The following is a 24,454-nucleotide window of genomic DNA, read 5'->3' on the forward strand; positions in this document are numbered from 1 at the left end:
GAGGGTCACAGTGTCCTTCTTGCACCAGCTGTTTTGCGAGTACCTTTCATTCAAAATAATCAGTATGCCAACGTGACATATTTTAGGGTGACATTCTGAGCCCCCCAACCCCCTCTCAAACTCTCCATCTGGTGGATGCCATAAGACCAGACAAAAGAGTCTTTCTTTTCCTACTTTCTTTGTGGTTATCTTTTTGTTAGCATGCTCAGTTACTTCTCCATTCTCTATTGCTTTCCCTCCTTCAGGACCCTGAAAATGAATCTCTTGCCATCACCCTTCTTCCAAATCTTTGCTTTTCTCTCTTAGTTCCTCACATTTAATACCTCCTTTGTTCAGATCATTTTCCTATTTCCTTACTCAGTTGAATCCCTTTCATTATCTCTGCATTGCCCTCCAAACAAACCATTCTTCCTCACATCACTTTGCTTCTCCAAGTCCCTCTCTCCCTGAGTTGGGAAGCCACCTAAAAATGAGACAAAGCCATGTAGTTACTGGGTCTTAGCAGGCCATAGTTTTCTGAATAATATTCTTTTCTTTCTTTCTTTCCTCTTTTTAGGGCCACATCTGTGGCACATGGAGGTTCCCAGGCTAAGGGTCAAATCAGAGATGTATCTGCTGGCCTACACTACAGCCGCAGCAACGCCACATCCTTAATCCACTGAGCGAGACCAGGAGTTGAACCCGCATCCTCATGAATAATAGTTGGGTTCATTTCCACTAAACCACGATGGGAACTCCCTAATTTTCTTTCTACCTCATTTTGGCAGCTTCTTTTCATCAAGTAAAAGTTACATTTTTTTCGCTCTATTCTTTATTAATTGTTTGCCTATGGATATCTTTATCCTTTTTACATATTTTGTATTATAAAGGTGGAGACATGCTCATCATGTGGATTTTGGAGAACAACAAAACTTTATCAGGAAGGAAATAAAAATCATCTATTTCATTACCCAGATATAAATCCTATTAACTAATTGATATATTTCCTTCTAGTATACACAGTTTTGTATCTTGCTTTATTAGTTTGCTAGACTGACATAACAAAATACCACAAACTGGGTAGCTTAAAGGGCAGAAATTTATTTTCTCAGAATTCTGGGGACTAGGAATTCTAGTCCCCAGACTAGATCAAGGTGTTGACAGGGTTGGTTTTTTTCTCAGTCCTCTCTCCTTGGCTTGTTGATGACTGTCTTTTCCTTCCTATGTCTTCATATGGTCTTCCCTCTATGTGTCTCTGTGTTCTAACCTCTTCTTACAAGGACACCAGTCATATTGGATTAAGGTCTACCCTAATGACCTCATTTTAATGAAATTACTTCTTTAAAGGTCCTATGTTCAAATTCAGTCACATTCTGAGGTACTGGAGGTTTGGACTTCAATGTATGAATTTGGAAGGGACACAATTCAGCCCATGCTTTCTTCCCTAAAAATTATCTCACGAAACTCTCCCTTGTCAATAACAATTTTTGGCACCATTTTGGATAGCTGCATAATATCCCATCATGAGCGTATACTGCAGTTTGTTTAAGTAGTTCCGTGTTTTTGCATATTTTGTGTTTTTATTTTTTCGCTAATATAAATTCTTTAATGAGTCATTTTGTACATGAATCTTTACTTGTTGGATAGGTTGCTTAAAGACTAATTAATGACTCAAAAGGTATGACTTATTCTCTGGCTCAAATTATACACTCCAAAGTTGTTTTCTAGACGTTTTTACCAATTTACTTTCATACCAGCAAGGAGACCAGTCAAACATGCAGTCTCAGAAATTGCTGGTGAGAATGAGAAGGGAACAATTAATCTCTCACAGTTGTTTCAAATTACATTTTTTTGATGACTGGTAAAGTGAAATATTCATGTGTTTATTATCTGTTTGCATTTCCTTTTCTGTGACTGGTTGACTCATGTTCTTTCCCCATTTATGTTTGTGGGTCTGTCATTTTTAGATAAGACTATGAGTAAGAATAGGATTTATTTCAAAGAGGGAAATTTCAGGAAAAGCCAAATTCCAAAGAATATTATGGATCCAGAATTCAAGGCCAATTGGTCAGAATCTCCTGTGTGGAGAAGACCTGGCTATGATGACATAGGCTGCAGGAAAGCTTGACAGGGAAGAATCTAACATATTCCTTTTTCCAAGGAAGTCTGTTGGAAAACACAGTACTGCCACTTATAAAAATAATCTTACCCAAGAGAAAGGCTGAGAGTGCATCTACTGAGAAAAGACTGAGCTAGATGTCTGTTATATGAGGAAAACCCCTAGGAGAAAGAGCATAGAGATATGGTTTATAGGACTATGACTCTGCAAAATTTTTAGAATGTGTGAGGCACTGGGAAATTTTTGATCTGCAGAAGCCCTATGTGTGTGATTAGTGTCTAAAAGTCTTTTGTTAGTGTTCCAGGTTGATGCTTCAGAGTACTCTAGTAGAGAGAAACCCTATGAAGATAATGAATATAAAGGAATTTTTAGTATGATGCCAACCTTATTTGACATCTGAGAATTCACACCTGAGAACCTGTTAGTTCATATGGCTGTAAAAAATGTGGGAAGGCCTTCAGGCAGAACTCAGTTCTCTTTCAACACCAGAACTATTGTAAATTTTTCCCAATGTGAAAGAAATTGCAGTGAGTAATCAAGCTTTTTCCATCATATGAAAATGCATAATGAAGAGAAACCCTATGAATATATTGACAAGCTCAGACATTTTCTTTTGAAACATGAGAGAATTTTGAGAAGAAAAATCCCCTGTGCTCGCAATGCCTGTGTGGAAGGCTTTCAGATCTAACTCAGACCTTACTAAGCATGAAAGCATTCATAATGCAAAGAAACCTTATGTGTGTAATGAATGTGGGAAAGGGGTTTTGGTGATACCAGGCCTTATAGAATGTCAGAAAATTCATAATGGAGATGAAAAGAGATCCTTGTTTATCATATGCAAATTCATAGTGGAGAGAAACTGTACCTAGAATGAATAAGCTTTCAACTAGAGGCTGTCTTATCTATCATTATATGATTCATAAAGGCAAGACCTTCTGTGTATCTAAAAAAATATGAGCATGCTTTCAGCAGGACTTAGCCTTATTTAATATCAGTGAGTTCATAGTGTAGTGAATTTAGAAAGGCCTTTGATTTGAAGCATTAGACGATACAGGAATCTTATTAATGTAATGTTGTGGAGAGGTCTTTGTGAGAAAAATCACATCTTAGTAAAAATGAAAAAAGATTCATAATAAAACTTAATTATTTAATTAAAATACTTTCCACACCTACCATGTGCCAAGCACTATAAGAACTTTCAATAGTTTGTTCAATCATTTAATTCTTGTAACAGTCATGTAATATAGGAACTCTCATCCTTGTTTTACATGTGAAGAAACCTAGAAAAAGAGATGGAAGAATTTTCCCAAGGTCACATAGCTAATAACCAGAAGAGCCAGGATTTGAATCCTAGACAGTTTATTTGTTATGGGTTTGTAATGGCAATGTGTACGTCTTTAGAGATGTATTAGCTTTTATTCATCGTTAAGGAATTCATTCCAGAAATCAGAATTCACTCTTCAATGCATGAGTTTTGGTAGCCTTCCGTCAGTTTTGGAATCTGGTAGATACTCCCAGAAAGTCCACATTGGGCTCCAAAAAAAATGGAGTAAAGGTTAGAAAGAGTTTATCCTGTGACTCTTTGAATAGGGATCACCTCTAATCTTGAAAGACTGCATTAATAACAAAATTCTCTTCTCAAATGTTCCCTGTAACCACTTTTCATGCTGTAGACTCTGAGATTGGCTAGGATGGTTTCATTACCAGGAAATAAGGGAGAATTATCCACTTCTAAAAAAGACAGTAGGAATGGAGGCCAGACAGATGTGCTGGGGAGCCTCAGGAACAGAGCCAGATCATTTTAGGGGTTGCAAACAGAAAATACAGCCCATAAGAAGTGGAGAAATCAGGACATACGGAATGATTTTTCTCTGGGATTGGTATAGATATAGGTTGCTTGTCTATCACTCAGTATTCAGAGGAACTACTACCTGAAATTACCGTAGGAATATTCAGCGCTTTAGCACTCAAAGATCAGTGTGATGTCCAGAATCTTAAGGTAATAGAAATACTAATAAATGGGTTTTTATACCCTCTCACTTGAAGAAGACAGCATGGTACAACAGAAAAGTATCCATGTTCTAGAACCAGAAATACCTGGGTTTATTTGCTAGCTTAAGCTGTTTGACCTTGGTTATATTAATAAATCTCTGAGTCTCACATTGCTCATTTTTTTTTAGGTCAGAATATTAATACCACACCAAGTTGTAAAGATTCAAGGGATTTTAAGGGTTGTCTGGTGCAGTGCCTGGTACATAGTACACACTTACTGAATGTTTGCCATTATTTTTGTTAGTTCTGCCAGGGCCTCAATCCTCTGTAATACAGAGCTCCCCCACCCCAGTGTTTTATAGCTGTAAATCAGTTTAGACCACGAGCTTCTGCTAACTCATATAGTACCTTTTTGTGAATTGGAATATGGTCTCTCTTCCTCAAAACACTGCATTACTATCTGCCAGAAAATTGTCATAATAAAAATCAAATACTATGATATGCACAGTGTGAATGATATCCTGCAGAATCATGTGATACATAGTCTGTGGTAAACTGCATATGGTAGGCTGAATAATAGACCTCCAAAGAGGTCTCCATCTTAATCCCCAGAACCTGGGAGTTCCCTGGTGGCTCAGTGGGTTAAGGACCTGGCATTGTCACTGCTGTGGCTCTGGTTACTGCTGTGGCACAGGTTCAGTCCCTGGCCCAGGAACTTCTGCATGCTACAGGCATGGCCAAAAAAAAAAAAAAAAAATCCCAGAATATGGTACCTGATAAGTTACCTGAAATGGTAAAAGGTTAAGGATTTTGAGATGTGTAGTATGTCCTAGATTATTACAGGGGCCCCAACATAATCATAATGCTCTTTGTAAGAGACAGGCCAGAACATCAGCATTAGAGAAGGAAGATATGAGGCTAGAAGCAAAGGTCAGAGAGGAAAGATGCTTAGCTGCTGGCTTTGATGATGAAGAAGGGGGCCATAAGCCCAGAAATGTAGGCTGTCTATAAAAGCTAGAAAAAACAAGGAAATGGGTTTTCCCCTAGAATTACCAGAAGTAATGCAACCTTGTGAACTTTTTTTTTTTTTTTTTTTTTTTTTTTTTGCTTTTTAGGGCCACGCCTGGGGCCTATGGAAGTTCCCAGGCTAGGGGTGGAATCAGAGCTACAGCTGCCGGTCTGTGCCGTAGCTGCAGCAGCACCAGATCTGGGCCACTTCTGTGACTGAACCACAGCTCACGGCAGCACCAGATCCTTAACCCATTGAGCGAAGCCAGGGATATCCTCATGGATACTAGTCGGGTTCATAACCCACTGAGTCACAACAGAAACTCCATGAACCCGTTTTAGACTATTAACTTCTAGAACTGTAAAAGAATAAACTTAGGCTGCTTCAAGCCACTAAGTTTGTGGTAATTTGTAGTAATAGTAGGAGACTAATACACAGCACAGGCAGCCCAGTTTGCCTGGAGCTTCCAGGCCAGTTACTTTCGGCCATGAACAGTATACCCCGTGTCTGCACATAAGTCATCATTTTGTATATGTATTATGGTGTTAAGATGTGGAAACAGTGCTCCAATAGATTGTTGTTCCACTTGAGAAAGGAGTTTTTACTCTCTTCTGTACTTTCCCAGAGGTTCTGGATGCAGAAGGAAAGAAGATAAATTGATCCACTGTCTCTCCAAGTGTGAAATGCCTGTTAGTTGGTTCCTCAGGTGCAGCACTTTTCTTGTTATCAGATTTCTGATCCTTAGAGATGAATATTTTCTGAATGAATTGAGATGAAATTGAAGTATAAATGAGAATGCCAATATATGGGGCTTTGTCTCCTCTGATATGTCTCTTTATTGAGCAGTGCTGGATGTACATGGACAGAATTTACCTCCTAATGCCATTTTTTTGCTACAGCATACAACATTGCAAAGAGTGTTTAGGAGATGCTCTGCCATTAGTTATGTGAATTCTCCTACATTAATTCTCTTAGATCAACTTTGATTATTATTGAGGCACACTTTGTTGTGTCAGCTTACATTCCAGGATAAGAAATAAATTTTATATCTTGTGCCAATTCCAATTGATTGAAATAGGTTTTTCATAATATGCTGTCTTGAGAAAGATTCTGAGGTGTAAGGGGACAATTCTGTGGTAGATTACTGATGTCTGCCATAGATAGGAGATTGGCATCAGGCTGGCCTCATAAATTACATCCTCATGGTGATTCTTTTATTCATTCAGAAACATTTGTTAAGCATTATCTCTATGCCAGGGAGTGCGATAGATATTTTGAATAGAGATAGGAAAAAGATATGTTCCTGGTCCCAGGGGACCTGATATTAGAAGAGACATGTAAGTAAACATGCACAGCAGAATGTTACAGATGCTTGATAAAAGTCTATAAAGAGTACATTAGAGACACAAAAGGGGAAATGGTTAATTCTACTGAGTGGGAGAAGGTTCCAGAAAGAAACTAATGCTTGAGTTAAGTCTTGAAAGATTAACTGTTGAGGCTGAGGAATAGAAGAGAGTTGTTCCAAGCAGTAGTGGTGTGAGCAAAGACATATTATATGAAATAATTCAAAATGTACAGTGGCTTGTAGTATGTTCAAGAGGGTAGCATAGTTGGAACATAGAGAGTGAGAGAATATGTGATGAGAAGGAGAAAGTGACCAGATTATATGGAGATCCTTGAATGCTATACTAAGAGCAGAGGGGAGAATATTTGGAGATTTTAATCAAGGAATTAGCAGGATCAGATTTACATTTTTTTTGTATTTATTTATTTATTTATTTATTTATTTATTTCATTATAGCTGGTTTACAGTGTTCTGTCAGTTTTCTACTGTACAGCATGTTTTCCCAGCAGATTTGCATTTTAGAAATATCCAGTGAATGAGAGCGTGATGGATAGACTGGAGAAAACAAAACTGGTATAGGGAGACTGATTAAGAAGCTATTACAAACGAGGAGAGATGCTGGGTTTTGTTTTGTTTTGTTTTGTTTTTTTTTTTAAATATGGAACGCTTCATGAATTTGCGTGTCATCCTTGCGCAGGGGCCATGCTAATCTTCTCTGTATCGTTCCAATTTTAGTATATGTGCTGCCGAAGTGAGCACTGTTTTTTTTTTTTTTAATTTTATTAGAATATAGTTGACTTACAAAGTTGTGTTAATGTCGGGTGTACAGCAAAGTAAATCACTTATACCTACACATATATCCATTCCTTTTCAGATTCCTTTCTCATATAGGTTATTACACAGTATTGAGTAAATTTTCCTGTGCTATACAGTAGGTCCTTGTTACCCATCTATTTTACATGTAGTAGTGTATATATATCAATCCCAACCCCCTAATTTATCCTCCTCCTCCCCGTTTCCCTTTGGTAAACATAAGTTTAGTTTTTAAACCTTTTGAGTCTGTTTCTGTTTTGTAAGTTCTATTGTATCATTTTTATTAGATTCCACATATTAGTGGGCTTATATGATATTTGTCTTTGTCTGATTTAGTTCACTTAGTATAATTCCTAGGTCCACCCGTTTTGCAGCAAGTGGCATTATTTCATGCTTTTTAAAGGCTGAGTAATATTCCGTTGCATATTTGTACCACATTTTCTTTATCCAGTCCTCTGTTGATGGACATTTAGATTGTTTCCATGTCTTGGGTAATGTAAATATTGCTTTAATGAACATTGGGGTGCATGTGTCTTTTGGAATTATGGTTTTCTCCAGATATATGTCTAGGAGTGGGCTTGCTGGAACATGTGGTAGTTTTTTTTTTTTCCTTTTTTTCCCATTTTTTTGTGGGGGGGGCGCACCTGCAGCATATGGAAGTTCCTGGGCTGGGGTTGAATCAGAGCTGCAGTTGCTGGCTTACCCCACAGCCACAGCAACACTGATCTGAGCCACATCTGACACCTGTGCCATAGCTTGTGGCAACATCAGATCCTTAACCAACTGGGCAAGGCCAGGGCTAGAATTGCCCACATCCTCACGGACACTGTGTTGGTTCTTAAACCACTGAGACACAGTGGGAATTCCTCATGTGGTAGTTCTATATTTAGTTTTTGAAGGAACCTCCATACTGTTTATAGTGGTTGCACAGCAGCTTACATTCCCACCGATGGTGTAGGATGGTTCCCTTTTTTCCACACCCTCAAGAGGAGAGATGCTGAAACCTGATTTAATAAGGCGATGGGAATGAAATTACAACATATATATATTAGAAATTAAGAACTCAGTCCCTGACTGGATTGAGGGGAGCTGATGAGAAGAATCCAGGATGATAGTTTTCTTTCTGTCTTAGATGGTTGAGAAGATGTGAAAGCCATTCCAGGAGCTGGAGAACTCAGAATGAGGAACGAGTTTGGTGTGTGGCGGGGTGGGGGGGATGATGAGTTCAATTTTGAACACACATTATCCAGTAGGCAGTCAGGTATTTATTCTGCTGCCTTGAGGCAAGTAGGATTGCAGATAGATTTGGAGGTCATCAAGCATAGAGGTGATGGTTTTAATTAAGGTATGAATGAGATTGTCCCAGGAGAGTGTGTGGAGTGAGAAAAAAATGGGGCAGGGCTGAATCTCAGAAATTTAGGGATCTGAGGGGGGCGAGTGGAAACTGAGAATGAGCAGCAGGAAAGGTTAGGAGGGGAGCCAGAGGAAATACTGAATTTGTCTGCCCTCTTGTGGCAGTATGAGTTTCTTTCCTGGAATAAATTTACCCTCTCCTGTCTTGAGCCTCCCTTGTGCCAGACTATTTTGGACCCATACTTTCCAATCCCACTCTACCTGTGAGACTGGGGCTACCAGGTCCTCTGGTGGTCACTTCTCAAGTGTAAAACTCCCCTTTGATTATTGCTACAATTTAAGAGCAGTTTGGAACACCCACTCCCAAAAGTTGCAAAAGATAAAAAGCACACATTGGATTTTATCCAATGTTTCTACATTTATATGCTCCCCACCTCTTGATCTCCTCTGTTGGCCATATTAATTTCAGTAAATCCCAGCTCTCATCATATCCCTTTCCTTTATAATTAAATAGCTCCATTTATAATTACATTATATTTTGTGTTTCTACTATACTAAAATGTGATACATAGATATAATGTATTCTATATTATAGTAAGACCTACATATGGCTTCAAAAAATATATATATATATAGTAACAAAAAATAGCAGTATTTATCTTCACGAATTCTTCCCATTCACCAGGGTCAAACACCTGAAGTAGCTAATTGAAATGTAATAGCTATTCATTTTAGTTTTTAATCTCAATAATTCTAAATAATATGCCTATACTATTATTTATCGAGTTATTTATTTTAAATAATGTGAATAAAATAATGCCAATAACCCACCAGCCAGGACAAGAAATATGCCCCTTTCCAACCCTTTTGTCTGCTTCTATCTAGAGATGACATTGCCTTGACTTTTTTTTTTTTTCTTTTTTTGGCTGTGCCTGTGGCATGTGGAATTTTCCAGGCCAGGGACTGAACCTGTGCCACAGCAGGAACTCAAGCCACTACAATGATAATGCAGGGTCCTTAACCCACTACACCTCAGGAGAACTCCTGCCCTGACTTTTGTATTAATAGTCCCCTTGGTTTTCTTACAGTTTTATCACTTATGTGTATGTTCCTAAACAATATATTGTTTAATTTTGAAAAAAAAAATTGAAAAGCAAGCACAAACCTAGTTGCCTGACAAAAGGGTAGTACTGCCCCTGTTATTGTCTTAGTCTCCCAGGAAATGGTGGTTCTGAGTCAAAGACTGACTTCAGCTTCCCCAAGAATTCAGCAAGACCATTTCAGGGAAAATTAGTGAATGAGATCATGAAGTTTGGTGGTACTGATGAAAGTCCTATGTATTTCTACTTTAATTTTTCTATTGTAGGTGATTTTTGCTTTCTATCTATAAGCTTGTAAGATGTCCTCTTTATTCTTTGAGTTCAGGAATTTGATCCGGGTATGCCTAAGGGTGTCTTATAATGTAAGCTACATAAAGAGATTTTTATTTTGTTCACTGATATATCTCAAGTGCCTTAGAACAGTGCTACACACATAATAAGTCCTTATTACATGCATTGATTAAATTAACATATGTAAGCATAAATTAATGAATGGATAAATGAATCAGTCCAATGAATCAATCTTGTCTGGAATTCGGAGGAATCATGGTAGTTCTATTTTTAGTTTTTTGAGGATTTTCCATACTGTTTTCCTTAATGGCTGCACCATTTCACATCCCCAGCAACAATGTACAAGGGTTCCCTTTTCTCCACATCCTCACAGATGCTTGTTATTTGTAGACTTTTGATGATAGCCAGTCTGACAGATGTGAGGCGATATCTCATTGTGTCTTTTTAAAATTGAGTTACAGTTGATGTACAATATTATATATTTCAGCTGTACAACACAGTGATTTATTTTAAAAAATTTTTTTATTACTCAAATGAATTTATCACATCTGTAGTTGTGTAATGATCATCACAATCAAATTTCACAGGATTTCCATCCCACAACCCAAGCACATCCCCCCCCGCAAAATGTCTCCTCCAGAGACCATAAGTTCTTCAATGTCTGCGAGTCAGCATCTGTTCGGCAAAGAAGTTCAGTCTGTCCATTTTTCAGATTTCACATGTCAGTGAAAGCATTTGATGTTGGTGTCTCATTGTATGGCTGACTTCACTTAGCATGATCATTTCTAGGTCCATCCATGTTGCTAAAAATGTTGGTGTTTCATTTCTTTTAATGGCTGAATAATATTCCATTGTGTATATGTACCACATCTTGATCCACTCCTCTGTCGATGGACATTTAGGTTGTTTCCATGTCTTGGCTATTGAAAAGAGTGCTGCAATGAACATCAGAGTACATGCGTCTTTTCGAGTCATGGTTTTCTCTGGATAGATGCCCAGGAGTGGGATTGTGGGATCAAGTGGTAATTCTATTTTTAGTTTTCTGAGGAATCTCCAAACTGTTTTCCACAGTGGTTGCACCAATTTACAATCCCACCAACAGTGTTCTAGGGTTTCTTTTTCTCCACACCCTCTATTGTTTGTGGACTTTTGGATGATGGCCATTCTGGCTGGTGTAAGGTGGTACCTCAGAGTGGTTTTGATTTGCATTTCTCTGATAATGAGTGATGTTGAACATCTTTTCATGTGTTTCTTGGCCATCTGTGTGTCTTCTTTGGAGAACTGTCTATTTAGATCTTCTGCCCATTTTTTGATGGGGTTGTTTGTGTTTTTTTGGTATGGAGCTGCAAAGGTGTTTATAAATTTTGGAGATTAATCCCTTGTCAGTCAATTTACTTGCAAAGATTTTCTCCCATTCTGTGGGTTGTCTTTTTGTGTTTTTTAGGGTTTCCTTTGCTGTGCAGAAACTTTTAAGTTTGATTAGGTCCCATTTGTTTATTTTTGTTTTTACTGTCATTACTCTAAGAGGTGGATCTGAGAAGATGCTGCTGTTGTTTATGTCAGAGAGTGTTTGGCCTATGTTTTCCTCTAAGAATTTTATAGTGTCTGGTCTTATATCTAGGTCTTTAATCCATTTTGAGTTTATTTTTGTGTGTGGTGTTAGGGAGTGTTCTAATTTCATTCTTTTCCATGTGGCTGTCCAGTTTTCCAAGCACCACTTATTGAACAAGCTGTCCTTTCTCCATTGTAAATCCTTGCCTCCTTTGTCATAGATTAGTTGGCTGTAGGTGTGCGGGTTGAATTCTGGGCTTTCTATCCTGTTACACGGATCTATGTCTGTCTTTGTGTCAGTACCATGCGGTTTTGATGATTGTTGCTTTGTAGTATAGTCTGAAGTCCGGGAGCCTGATTCCTCCACGTCCAGTTTTCTATTTCAGGATGTCTTTGGCTATTCTGGGTCTTTTGTGCTTCCAAACAAACTTTAAACTATTTCGTTTGAGTTCTGTGAAAAATGTCCTTGGTAATTGGATAGGGATTGCATTGAATCTGTATATTGCCTTAGGTAGTATAGTCATTTTGATAATATTAACTCTCCCAATCCACGAGCATGGTATGTCTTTCCAACTATTAGTGTCCTCTTTGATTTCTTTCATCCGTGTCTTATAGTTTTCAGAGTACAGGTCTTTTGTCTCTTTAGGTAGGTTTACTCATAGGTATTTTATTCTTTTGGATGCAGTGGTAAACGGGATTGCTTCCCTAATTTCTCTTTCTGATCTTTCATTGTTAGTGTATAGAAATGCTGTTGATTTCTGTGTATTACTTTTGTTTCCTGCGACTTTGCCAAATTCATGGATAAGCTCTAACAGTTTTCTGGTAGAGTCTTTAGGATTCTCTAGGTATAGTATCATGTCATCTGCATATAGTGATAGTTTTCTAAGGTCATATTTCATTTATAGTTATTATAAAATATTGGCTATATTTCCTGTGTTATACAATATATCCTTTTAGCTTATTTATTTTATATATGGTAGTTTGTACCTCTTAACTTCCTACCCCTGTCTTGCCCTTCCCTTCCCTCTCCCCACTGGTAACCACTAGCTTGTTCTCTCTGTGTCTGTTTCTTTTTTTGTTATATTCAACAGTTTGTTCAATTGCTTAGGTTCAACATATAAATGGCATCATACACTATTTGTCTTTCCCTGACTTATTTCAGTTAGCATGATTCCCTCCCAGTCTATTCATGTTGTTGCAGATGGCAAAATTTCATCCTTTTTTATGGCTGAGTGGTGTTCTATTGAATATATATCTGTTCATCTGTTGATGGACCTTTAGGTTGCTTCCATATCTTGAAAATTGTTAACAATACTGCTGTGAACATTGGGGGTGCATGTATCTTGTGAAAGTAATGTGTTTTTTTTTCCTTTTTGGGGAGGTATGTGCCCAGGATTGGAATTGCTGGATCATATGAAGTTCTAGTTTTAGGTTTTTTTCCTAAAGGCTTTATCAATATCTATCAAATAACTCTTATTCCTGCCACCCTTTTAAAATAAATATTTATGATTTTTTAAAAAAAATTATATTGAACTCGCATTGGTTTTACACTGTTACATTAGTTCCAGGTGTATAGCAAAGTGATTTAGTTATATTTTTAGTTTCTTGAATAACCTCCATACTGTTTTCCACAGTGGCTGCACCTATTTACATTCCTACCAGCAGTGTGCAAGGGTTCTTCCTTCTCCACATCCTTGCCAGCATTTTTTATTTGTGTTCTTTTTGATGATAGTCATCTGACAGGTGTGAGGTGATACCTCATTGTGGTTTTGATTCGCATTTTTCTGATAATTAGTGATGTTGAGCATTTTTTTATGTGCTTCTTGGCTATCTGTGTGTCTTTTTGGAAAAATGTCTATTCGGGTCTTTGGTCCATTTTTTGATTGGGTTTGTTTTTCGGACATTGAATTCAATGTATGCTCTGTTTAGATATTTTGGATATTAACTCTTTTTTAGTCATATCATTTGCAAGTATTTTCTCCCATTCTGTAGGTTGTCTTTTCATTTTGTTTATGGTTTCCTTTGCTGTGCAAAAGCTTTTAAGTTAATTAGGTCCCATTTGTTTATTTTTGCTTTTATTTCTTTTGCCTTCGGAGACAACCAAAAAATCACTGTTTTGATTTATGTCAAAGAATGTTCTGTTTATACTTTCCTCTAGGAGTTTTATACTATCTGGTCTCCAGTTTTACATTTAGGACTTTAATCCATTCTGAGTTTATTTTTGTATATGATGTGAAGAAATATTATAATCTCATTTTTTTACATGTAGCTATCCAGTTTTACGAGCACCACTTATTCAAGAGACTGTTGCCTTTTTCTCCTGTACATTCTTGCCTCCTTTGTTGTAGACTAAGTGATCATAGATGCATGGCTTTATTTCTGGGCTCTCTATTCTGTTCCATTGATCTATGTGTCTGTTTTTGTATCTGTACTACACTGTTTTGAATACTGTAGCTTTGTAGTATAGTCTGAAGTCTAGGAGGGTGACTTCAGATGTCTGGCTTTGTTCTTTTTTCTCAAGATTGCTTTCACAATTCAGAGTCTTATGAATTTGGGGATTATTTGTTCTAGTTCTATGAAAAATGCCATGGGTGTTTTGATAGGGATCACATTAAATCTATAGATTGCTTTGGATAGTATGGCCATTTTAACAATATTAATTCTTCTGATCCAAGAGAATGGGATATCTTTCCCTTTCTTTGTATTATCTCCAGTTTCCTTCATCAGTGTTTTGTAGTTTTAAGACTATAGATCTTTCACTTCCTTTGTTAAGTTTATTCCTAGGTATTTTATTCTTCTTAGGACTCATCACTGATCATAATTTTTCATTTTATTATTTTATTGGAATTATTTTCAAGCTCAAACTCCAGAAAGTTTTTGGTGTGTGTGCTGTATTTAACTTTCTTTAGGCATACTTATTACTCTTCAGTCAAGCTTTCACATATCTCATCCAATAGTTTTGTTTTATTTCTCATTGACTACTGGGGCATATTTTGTTTGTATATTTGTTTTTATGGTCACTTTGTGAGCCTTGGTGTAGACTGGAGAAGGATATTTTTGGGTCAGTATTGCTAGAACACCCAACTGTGTATAAGTATGAAAAGTGTAAGTATGAGAAGCAAAAGGGGTCACCTGTCAACACATTGCTTTATTTCCAGAGAACAATTGGCGTTTCTTTACAACATGAATGTTTCTAAGGTAATAACTGCAAAAATTCCAGTACTTGGGCTTAGTTACCTTGGACACAAATTGTACTCTGAAATGGTGTTATTTCATTAATAGCAGACTAGCATAGTATTTAAGTTTGTATGCAAGAGCTCAAAAGCTAGCACAAAGCCAGCTAGCAAAAAAGAAAAAAATAAATAGATAAAATGGCTGTTAGATCTAAATTTCCAGAGCACTTGTTAATAAGAACAACCTATCAGACTAAATTCTGGGGTTTTTTTTATTCAAAGGATTTTTACCCCTTAAGAAATGTGTCTCTGATACATAACTTGTCTTTCTTCAATAAGGCTTCCATATATCTGGGTGAATATCTAAACTCCTTTCTAATACTTCACAGAAAGGTTTGCTACCCCATCTGACAAAAGAGCTCTTTTGGTTATGCTCGTCTAAGACTTATCCGTGTGGCCAAGGAAAATAGATCCAGTTCATGCCTGATTCCCACCATCCACCTGATTAATTAAGTGTACCTATTTATGATAGTATGCTTCAGAATTTGTACTCCCTAATCCAGAGGAATTGGGAATCTAGGGGTGATGAACATATAATTTCCTTGTTCAGACCTAATCTTAATTGCTGCCAAGCATTTGTTGTGAGTGCTAATCAAAAACAAACTCCATATAGAAATTTGTTTGTGTTAAAAGACATAAAGCCAATGAAGAGAATTTACATGATTTCAGTGGTCCACATCAGTGGGAATTGTAAAGGATCAATAAATAACACTTGTCTTCCCTGCCTAGGTTCAAAACCAATTGCAATATAAATGTAGGTATCAGATAGATGGAGATAAAAACATCATCTTCATTATTAGTAAAGCTGGATGTAGAAGACGGTTTTAGTGTGGTTTTCCAGTTAGTGTGGACCCCAGAATTAGGCTTACCCAGACAATTGCAAAACCACAAGACTCCAGGCCAAAAGAAGGCCCCTTATTGTATGGCAGGGAGGCAGTCAGAATGCATGTTCGCTGTAGGCACACAGATTCCTGAAAGGGAAGCAGAGAGCAAGGGCCTGAGCCAAGCCTACTCAGATATTTCTCCCAAACGTACTAGTCATATAACTCATTTCTCCTCCTGTGGGCAGAAAAGCAGGAGTGTTAGTCTAGTTGAAGTTCTTCCACATGGAAACATGAGAAGTAAAGATTAAGTGTTCTGTCTAACTTAGTTCAGTGATATATTCAGTATTGCCATTTGCTCAAACTTGTCTATCCTCCTCAGTAACCAAAAATATCACAATTTTTTGGTAACAAAAAAGCTTTGGTGGTATTTTAGGAAGACATAAGTATAGTGCAAATAATTGCATAGTATCATGTTGAAGCGTATTAATGGAATATTCTAAAACTCCATCTACTGTGCAGCACAGGGAAAAGTGTGTGATTGGGTCACTTTGTTGTACAAAAGAACTTGACAAAACACTTAAATCAACTATATTTTAATAATAAAAAATAAAAAATAAAACTCCATCTAAACACTGCAATTAAACATGAAAAAAAAAATGCTTCTTAAAGGTAAATGTACCCAAAGGAATCCATTTACAACTAGCTACCAAGTGGGAACAATAAGTATTGTTGTACATTTTGACCATGCTGTTTCCTCTTCTAACTAAAGCTCTGAAATGAGGCTTCATGTAAGAAATTTCCCTATTATATCTGCGATCATGTAATATCCACATACTGGGAATGTATGTGGGTATGGGGGCAGAGGAGAAGAGAAGAGAAAGGAAGGGGAAAAAGAAAATGAGAAAGAGTGCAGGGGATGGTCACCATGTGTAAAATTGTGGATGATCTTGGCCATGGGTTTTATGCAGTGATGGGGAGAGTAGGATAGTGGGGGGCGGGGAGTGATGTGAGCAAGGTGTGTGTGATAATGGTGGCATGGAGACGGTGTGAGTAATGGTGGAGGATGGTATGAAATCACTGAAAATGAAGGCAGAGGCAATGTGCATGGTAGTGACAGGACAAGATCAGAATATATCTGGTAAGGATAGTTAGGGACACAGTGTATGTCATACTGTGGAAGATGAGATTTGTGCATGTGTATGGTTGTGTGAATAAGTAGGAGGGAGAGAAAACAGTGAGAAAAGACACTGTTAGTGATACTGTGATCCTTGTGTGTTTAAAAAGGTGGGTGGGACATTTCAAGTAATAATAGGATGATGTAGACAGTGGGTGGAATGGGGAAAATGTAATGCGATGATAGAAGATAGGTTCATGGTGGAAGTGATACGGTTAGTGTCTCTGTGTGTGATGCTGGGGGCAGTGAGAAGTGTATCTATTTGTGAGGCAGATAGGTACGGTGAACGTGTGTGACAATGGGGAATGGCAAAGTATGTGATAATTTGGAGCATGGAAATCACGAGTGTTTGAGTGGGGTTGTTGAATAAAGTGTATGATGGGAAAATGCAGTTTCTAAGTGTCAGTGAGGAATGGCAAAAGTATGTGTGTCATGGAGTTCCCATCGTGGCACAGCAGAAATGAATCCGACTAGGAACCGTGAAATTGGAGGTTCGAGCCCTGGCCTTGCTCAGTGGGCTAAGGATCTGGCATTGCTGTGAGCTGTGGTGTAGGCCAACAGCTGTAGCTCTGATTCGACCCCTATCCTGGGAACCTCCGTATGCCGCGGGTACGGCCCTAAAAAGCAAAAAAAAAAAAAAAAAAAAAGTATGTGTGTCAGAATGAAGGTGATGTGGACATTGGCTGTGAGTGTGTATGAGTGGGAGATGGTATAAGCACGTTGTAAAGGAATTCTGAAGGATGAGGAAGGTTTTATAGTGGGGATTGTGGACTGTATGTACGATAGTGAGTACAGCTAGGCACTGTGATTGTGTGGGGATTGAGTAATAGTAGGTGTGACTGTGAGTGATGGCGATGGTGATCATGGAGGTTGATTAGAGGTAATTGTATTTGACATCAGGTGTCATGGTACTGTATGGACACTTGTGTGTATGGTAGTACAGGATAAGATAGTGTATTGCAGAAATGTGAATAATAGGTGTGTTAGTGGGATAGTTTGACAAATTGAGACAGTGTGTGGCGGTGATACATCATAGTCATTATCAAGCAAGTCATAGAGGGAATCATGTGAATGAGATAGTGTGTTAAAAGACTATGCATTGTGTATGTGTCAGATTATGTGTTTTATGATAGGCATTTGGAATTGCATTTGAACATGAATAACAGAGATCTGAAAATGAGTTGCTTAAAATGACTAGGGGATATCTTTATCTTACCTAAAACAAATCCAATGGTATAAAGCCCAGGACTTCCATGATTTCATCAGTATCAGGTACACCATATTTTTTGGTTATTATTCCATGATCCTTCACGTGTGGCTCCCATCTTTCAGGTGCCTCAGGGTTTCAAGATGCCTACTGCAACTCTAGCAAGCATTTCTATATTCCAGGTAGGAAGATGAGAAGAGTGGGCAAAAATACCTTGTCAGTAGAATTACTCCTCTTTATACAAAGCTTTTGTAAAAATTCTACCTGACAGTTTCCACCTACATCCTGTGGACAGAACTCTTGACACATGGCCACTGCTATCTGAAAGGGTATCTGGGAAATGTAAGTTTACAATTAGGAAACCCATAATAAAAATCAAGGTTTGTTTAGTAAGGAAGATAAGATATTGGTTAGGATACAGCCAGTAGAGAAAGAGAGATTGATGATATAACAGAGAGGGTATAATTAATAGATTAAAGTTCCAGAGATGACAGATACGGGATTCAGGGTGCAGGGACATGATTGGCACAGTTTGAGGTGCTGTGGATATCACAGCAAGCAAAAATAAACATTTTTTTTTCTGCTCTCATGGAATTTACTGTCTTGTAAAGAAGACAGACATTTATCATAGAGAAAATTTTTGTGAAGTTGACACTGCTGTGGAGGGGAAGTATAAGGTTCTGTGAATAGGCTTAAAGAGGGTTTGATCTACTCAGAGAGGTTAAAGGAGGAGGAGGTGATTATTGAGTAGAGATGTGTAGACAGATTCAGAGTTAAGTGAATGAAGGATGGATAGATGGTTGGGTTGGGGGGAAAGTGTTCCCCAAAGAGGAAAGAGCATAAACAAGGGCATTTATGCACTATTTGTTTTTAAATTAAAATTTTTATTTATTTTAGAATATTTACTATTGTTATGTCTTCCGATTCACTAATCTTTCCTAGTTAATTCCATCCAGTGTATTTTTCATTTCAGTTCTTACGATTTTATAATTAGACCTCTGATTTGCATATATTTAGTAAAATGTATCTCCTTTCTCTACCTAATGTGACCATTATGCCTTTTGGACATATGGAACATAGTTATAATAACTTTTAAGATGTGCTTGTCTGGAGTTCCCGTCGTGGCGCAGTGGTTAACGAATCCGACTAGGAACCATGAGGTTGCGGGTTCGGTCCCTGCCCTTGCTCAGTGGGTTGACGATCCAGCGTTGCCATGAGCTGTGGTGTAGGTTGCAGACGCGGCTCGGATCCCGCGTTGCTGTGGCTCTGGCATAGGGCGTCGGCTACAGCTCCGATTCGACCCCTAGCCTGGGAACCTCCATATGCCACAGGAGCGGCCCAAAGAAGTAGCAAAAAGACAAAAAAAAAAAAAAAAGATGTGCTTGTCTGCTAAATATAGCATCTATGTAAGTTCTGTGTCAGTTTGAATTGATTGATTTTTCTTCTCATGATGGTCCCGTTTTTCTGCTTTTTTGTATGACTTTTTTTTTTTTTTTTTAAATCAGATGCCAGGCATTATGAACTTTTCCTTTGGGCAAAATTTTGGTATAAATTTTTTCCCTTTTGGTGCTACTTTCGAATTATTATACATCTTCTTGAGTTTTTTTGTGAGAAGTAGTTACTTGGAAGCAGTTAAATCTTTTTCAAGTCTAGCTTTTCAGATTTATTAGGCAGGACCACAGCAGTGTTTTGCGTAAAGTTAAATTAGCCCAGCCTACTGAGGCAAGACCCATCAGAATACCCCATGCCTCATGCTCTGAATGGTGGGAGCAGGCATGATCCCCAGACCTGTTTGAGCTTCTGATACTTGTTCCCTTTAATAGGTGGCTCTTTTCCCAGCTTTGGGTAATTTTCTTGTACACATTCACTGATCACTACTCTGCTAAATACTTTATGGCAAACCTTCAAAGATCCCTGGAGTTCTCCCTAAGTGTGGCTCTCTCCTTTTTGGTATAATTTTCCCTGAACCCTGGCCTCCTTGGTCTTTCTGATCTCATCTCTGTCACCTAAACTAAGGGAATACTCTGAGCTTTCATATTTTTTGTCCTCCTTTTTTTTTTTTTTTGTCAGGTTGGAGGGTAAATTCGGTTTTAGGCTTACCTCTTAGGAAGCTATATGGTGGAAACTTGTTAGATAATCCTTTCCTTTCCTTTCTTTTCATTTACATTTCCTCTTCTTTCTCCTCTTCCTCTCCTCTCCTTTGAGCTGGTTGATTTCCTTATTACTGCCAAGTATCAGATATAAGTGACAGTTGTACAGTTGTACATTAAAAATATGTGTTATCAGGGAGTTCCTGTTGTGGCGTAGTGGAAACAAACCCAACTAGTGATCCATGAGGATGCGAGTTTGCTCCCTGGCCTTGCTCAGTAGGCTGGGGATCTGGCGTTGCCGTGAGCTGACACGGCCCGGATCCCATGTTGTTGTGGCTGTCGCCTAGGCCGGCAGCTACAGCTCCAGTTGGACCCCTAGCCTGGGAACTTCCATATGCTGCGGGTGTGGCCCTAAAAAAAAAAAAAGCAAATAAAATAAAAACAGATGAATGCATAAAGAAGATGGGTATATAACTACAATGGAATATTAGCCATAAAAGCAAGTGAAATTCTGCCATTTGCAACAACATGGATGGACCTATAGGGTATTATGCTTATTGAAGTAAATCAGACAGGGTAAGACAAAATAAAATGAATGTAACAAAACAGTCTCTCGGATATAGAGAACAAGTTAGGGGTTACTAGCAGGGAGAGGGAAGGGGTGGGTGGGCAAGATAGGAGTAGGGGATTAAGAGGCATAAACTACCATGTATGAAATAAATACGCTATAAGAATATTTATACAGCACAGAGAAATATAGCCATTGTTTTATAATTTTTAATGGAATATAATCTATAAAAATAGGGAATCACTATGTTGTATACCTTAAACTAATGTAATATTATAAATGAACTATACTTCACTATTAAAAAAAGTTACTAAGTATGGTTGAATTCCTGGTGAAGAGAAGCCATAGGAATGCACTCAGTGTAGAGGAGTCTTTAGGAGCAAGCCAAACTTTACTAATCATCAAAAATTCCAATCTGGAGGGAAACTATTGATTATCCAGAGTGTGATAAAACACTTCCCTCTCTTCTTATCTTATGCAGGTTCCCCCAGTTTCTGTAAGTGGTTCTTTGGATCCCTCTTCACATGGCTTTGGCAAGAGAGTCACATGCCCTTCCCTTCCTTAAAGGGGGGGGGACACTCTTTCCCAAGCCAAGACTCACAACACTGTAAATTATTCTTTAATTCTTTCTAGTCTTTAAGTACATTTGAGCTGAGAAGGAATGGAATAAGTATCAATAACATGACTAGTCTGCTGTGCCTGCCTAAGCCCTATAGGATTGCATTCAGGACTCTTTGGTGACGCTCTTTAGAATGTGGGGATATGTGGCATGTATTTTTTTTTTTTTAGTTATGTGGCTTTAACAAAAATTCTGAGGCAGTTTTAAAAGTCCCATTAAATATCCTACTGAATTTGTATTGTTTCCTTACTTTATACTGCAAAAGAAGCATGCTTCTGTCTTTAAAATCATAAAATTAATTCAGATTTTTAACTTCCCACTTAGAACATAGTCTTGAAAGGTAAATTACTGAGAAAGTATAGATATTTTTTATGCCCTAAAGATGCATTTCCAAAATAATTTCCAGAAAAATGAATATTTATTTGCCTTTTGGATTGGGGAAGACACCTGTAACATTAAAAAATAGAGGAAATTACAATGGAAAAGAAAGTACTGGTTTACACTTTCTCCTAGATTAAGAATTCATAAACAAAATTAAAGGGCAAGCCACGAACTAAAAAAAAATGCAACAAATATGATAGATATTAGGCTAATATCCTTAATTGAAAGAACTCTCACAGCAGAAGTATGGATGACTAGTAAACATTGAAAGTGTGTTCCACTTCATTAGTCATGAAAGAAATACAGTTTAAATCAATTAAATATCATTTTGTCTATCAAACTGGAAAATATTTTTAAAACAAATACTCAGTACTATCAAGGATCTATGAGACCTCTTCTACATTACTAGTGTTGATAAAAATCTTTCTGGAAAGTATTTTGGTATTATTGAATAGCAGCCTTAAAATAGTTCTCTATACCTTTGACCTAGTAATTCCATTCCATTTCTTTTGGGGGGGGGGCACAACCCAGGCACACTATCCTGGGCCAGGGATCAAATCTGTGCTGCAGCAGTGACCTGAGCCACCCCAGTGGCTGTGCCAAATCCTTAACCACTATGCCATCAGGGAACTCCTGTAATTTCATTTCTAATATAATACCATAAGAAAACAATTGGAGATATGCACTGAAGGTTGTGGGGAAAAAAGTCATCAAAATGATAATCTTCTTAACAAAAATAAATAGAAATTGTACCTTTGTTAATTAATCATAGATAAATTTATATCACTGGGTATTGCATACTTATAAAGAAATTTGCAAAGGCTTTTTTAATGTCATGGAAAATGTTATGTCAAAATAATTGTGATTAATGTCATGTACTAAAAAAGTCTCAATGGAGATATTAATTGCCCTTACACATATGGGTGTGTGTGTATACAGTGTTGGAGTTGGTGTGGTGTCCCAGTGTTTTTCAGATGATCCTTGTTTCATAAAATGAAATCAGGAAATGCCGTAACACTGAAGTATGTGATGACTTATCTAAGTGCAGCTCCGTATTTGGTATAGTTGTTAATGCTTCATGACTCTCAAATTAGGCAGTTTATAAGATTCATATTGATGCTGAACATTAAAAGACACATGTGGAGCTAAATCGTATCCCAGGTATCTGAGAACATTCAGATATACCTCTGAATTTACCAGTGCAAATGATAGAGAGCCTGTATGTTACAAGATACCAAGAGCCTGTTTGGCAAGATCATCTGATAAAATAACAAAGAAACATCTTCATGCTGTGCTTGGAGGCTCTACTTGCAGGCTTCTTCTGATTATCCCTTCAGATAACTCCTTCTTGTTAGCAAAATGTTAATTGCTTGGTGATGGGAGTAAGGAATTAACTGGAAAGGAGATGAGGAGACTTTAAATTTGTAACAGTCTCATTTGATATAATTTCAAGATGTCACTTTGGCTGCTCCCATGATGCAAATTGGCATCAAAAACTCAGATTTCTTAAAATTGTATGTGACTGAGCTCAGTTTGTTTACATTAGCTGAGATCCATTAGTCCTTGAAAGCAGGTAATATGTGTATTTTTGCTCATAATTATTTCCTCAGCACTTACCACAATACATAGCACCTCATAAGCATACAGTACTTTAAAATTTCTTTCTATGTTCTTACACATAGGTAAATGAAAGAGAGGAAATCAATTTAGCTTCAGTTCAGAAAACATGGAAGAGGGATTTGAGAGTTCCATAATGCTCATTTTGAGGCACCATAATGTTTTATTTTTGAGCCTCAATGTATCTTTGTAAGAGTTTCAAGAATTCTATTTTGTATGATTAATCTATCATTCACTTAGAGAGGGATGTTATAATTGCATGCTATGACTTTGGTTTTATTATTCCTTCTGGCATATCCATTATGATTTGTATATTATTTATATTATTCTGTTGATATCATGCAGTGTATTTTATCATGTTTTGCCTTAAAGTGCTATGTCTAATATTAGTATATCTTTTGTTTATTGTGTGCCATAACTTATTTCATTCATTTATTTTATCCTTGCTAAATGTTTATGTTTAAGATATTTCTTTTGTGAATCGCATATAGTTATTTATTTATTTTGTATTTTTAGGGCCGCACCCGCGGCATATGGAGGTTCCCTGGCTAGGGATCAAATCAGAGCTATAGCCACTGGCCTACGCCATAGCCACAGCAACGCAGGATCTGAGCCGTGTCTGCGACCTGTATCACTGCTCATGGCAACGCCAGATCCTTAAACCACTGAGTGAGGCCAGGGGTCGAACCCGCAACCTCATGGATGCTAGTCAGATAGATTCGTTTCCGCTGAGCCACGATGGGAACTCAGCACGTAGTTATTTAGTAATGAAAAAATACATTGCATAGATTTCTTTTGATTAAAGCATCCCCAAATATCTATCACTGTAGTTTTGATTTCCTCTTTGAAAGAAAGCTTCATTTATTCCCGTTCCAATGCTCTTCCTGTCTATATAATTCTAAGTTTTGGTCACGTATCATTTTCCTTGTGACTGAAAAAAATCTTTTAACACTTCTTGCAGGACAGATGTACTGATGATGGATTCCTTCAGTTTTTGTTTGTCCAAGAACATCCTTATATCTCCTTCACTTTTAAAGGATACTTTTGCTAGATATAGAAATCTAGGTCAGTGGGTTTCATTCTTTTAACATTTTAAATATTTCACTCCACTCTGCTGGCTTGCATGCTTTCTGAAGAAGTCTTTTGTAATTCTTATCCTTGTTCTGCTATAAATATAGTTAGATTTTTT

General features: G+C 37.5%; 1 protein-coding gene across 4 annotated transcripts in view; it reads left to right on the forward strand.

Annotated features, from left to right (window-relative positions):
* MAGED1 (MAGE family member D1) overlaps positions 1 to 24,454 on the forward strand; it is a 70,522-nt gene that overhangs the window by 24,727 nt on the left and 21,341 nt on the right. The window lies entirely within an intron of this gene.

This window comes from Sus scrofa, chromosome X, assembly GCF_000003025.6.
Source record: "Sus scrofa isolate TJ Tabasco breed Duroc chromosome X, Sscrofa11.1, whole genome shotgun sequence".
In the NCBI taxonomy this organism is placed as follows: domain Eukaryota; kingdom Metazoa; phylum Chordata; class Mammalia; order Artiodactyla; family Suidae; genus Sus; species Sus scrofa.